General features: G+C 40.3%; 1 non-coding gene across 1 annotated transcript; it reads right to left on the reverse strand.

Moving 5' to 3' along the window:
• Positions 1-568: 568 nt before the first annotated feature.
• Positions 569-674, reverse strand: LOC140815770 (small nucleolar RNA R71). Its single transcript, XR_012114416.1, has one exon. It is a non-coding gene; the product is annotated as a small nucleolar RNA R71 (small nucleolar RNA).
• Between the last annotated feature and the right edge of the window lie 1,613 nt (positions 675-2,287).

Raw genomic sequence — 2,287 nt, forward strand, 5'->3', positions numbered from 1 at the left:
CACTCCATATTCTATCACAGATATCTTGTCCAGTGCATGAAAAAGTCACTTGACGTGGAGCTTGAGCAGTTCGACCCTGAAAATGAAAGAACTTTCCGCAAGATAAGACAACAGCAGATACTGAAGGAACTGATGGAGGCGCACGAGCACAAGCACGAGGAGGAACACCATGATGATAGACATGTTCAGATGCCATGCCGCATACTGATGCTAGAGTATGCCCAGCCCTCTTTGGATGGAGCATGCCACAGCATTGTGAGGCCTATTGTGCGGGCAAACCACTTCGAAATCATGCCAGCTATAATTCAGATGATTCAGAATACAGTCCAGTTTCGTGGATTTGCAGTAGACAATCCAAACACGCACATCGCAGATTTTTTTGAAATTTGCGATACTTTTAAATTTAATGGAGTTTCTGATGATGCTTTTAGGTTGCATTTATTTATTTTATTCTTACGTGATAAAGCTAAAGCATGGTTAAATTGTTTGCGTGTAGGTTCGATCACCACATAGGAGGACATGGCGAAAGCGTTTCACATTAAATACTTTACTCCATCTAAGATCATGAAGTTGTGGGCAGACATCACCACATTTGCTCAATTCGAGCAGGAAACTTTATATGAGGCATGTGAGCGTTTCAAAGATCTATTACGAAGATTCCCTCATCACGAACTTCCACTTAGGTTAGTTGTTCAAACCTTTTACTATGGCTTGCTTACTCATAATCGTACTATGAAAGATGATGCTGCTTGTGGAAACCTCTTGAGAAAAACTGCTGAGGAAGGATACAGTTATTGGAGGAGATGGCTGCTAGCAGCTATCATCCTCAATCTGAAAGGAACAACCAGCGAAGAAGTGCAGGAGTTCACCAGTTAACTGACCTTTCCACTATTACTGCACAACTTGATGTCTTGAACAAGAAACTGGATGGTTTGAATATGGGTGGCACGGCTATGCGTCTGCAAGAGATATTTTGTGAAAAATGCGGAGGAGAACACTATATTAAGGACTGTCAAGATAGTGGTCCTTTTTATGTGCCAAAATTGGCACCTGTGAATCAAGTGAGAGTCCAAAATTGTTCAAGGAATGATCCATATTCGAACACATATAACCCCGGATGGAGGCAACATCCCAACTTCTCATGGGGTGGTCAAAACAGTCAGAATCGACCACAAAGAGGACAACCGATGTACAGATCTGATCCTCCTAGAGAAGAAAAGTCAAATTTAGAGCAGATGATGTCTAAGTTCATTTCAGCCACTGAGACTAGACTACAAAACTAGGATGCATCAATAATGGGCTTGGAGAATCAGATAGGTCAGTTGGCTCAAATGATCACTAGCAGAGAACCGGGCATCTTGCCAAGCAACACGGAAAGCAACCCGAAAGAGCAAGTGAAAGCCATAGTGTTGAGGAGCGAAAAATTTTTTGAAAAAGAAGATCAACGAGATGAAGCGGTTGACACATCTACAAGTAAGTTTTCTAAATCTACAATTAAAATTCCCCCACCTTTCCCTGCAGCATTAAAAAAGGCAAATTGGATGTGCAATTCGGTAAGTTCTTAGAAGTATTCAAGAAATTGCACATTAATATTCCCTTTGCACATCAATATAACAGTAAATCTAACTGAAAATTTCTCTGCTTTGGTGCAAAACAAAATCCCACCAAAACTTAAAGACCCGGGGATTTTTTCTATGCGATATTGCTTGTGGCCACTTCATTATCATGGGACTATTACTTCACCCGGTGGTCACTTACCGGTTCAGTTCAGTTCATTTATTGGTACGGATATCCAGTCCAAGGGCTGTGATGATCTCTACCGCCCAGTATACTGTGGTTTAGTCTGATCAGGCGATACAGTTCAGTTCAGTTCAGGGGCCACTAGCGTAGAACATAATCTCAACAAAAAATTTATGACATGTTATTTTATGACAGGGCTCGATTAAGCAAACATTTCACTTATGATTTTCAGTTCAGTTATGCACGTATTATATTTACTCACGACATGATATTTTTACGTTACGCCTGTCTCATGATATTTTTCTTTACGTTGCATGAAATTTTATTATTATTACTCATTATTTACGATATATGCATGCTGAGTCTTTACACTCACTAGACTTAATTATTGTGGGTACTGATGAGGTCGGGATCGAGGGCGGAGACCAGTGAGCCATCTCGGGTCGGTAGTAGTAGAACCCGAGGACCTCATTTTCAGCATTTGCCATTTTTATGCTCAAACATTTTATCTTTTGTTGGATTATTTTAAATTGTTATTTTACAAACA

This window comes from Primulina eburnea, chromosome 15 (genome assembly GCF_022965805.1).
Source record: "Primulina eburnea isolate SZY01 chromosome 15, ASM2296580v1, whole genome shotgun sequence".
Taxonomy (NCBI): domain Eukaryota; kingdom Viridiplantae; phylum Streptophyta; class Magnoliopsida; order Lamiales; family Gesneriaceae; genus Primulina; species Primulina eburnea.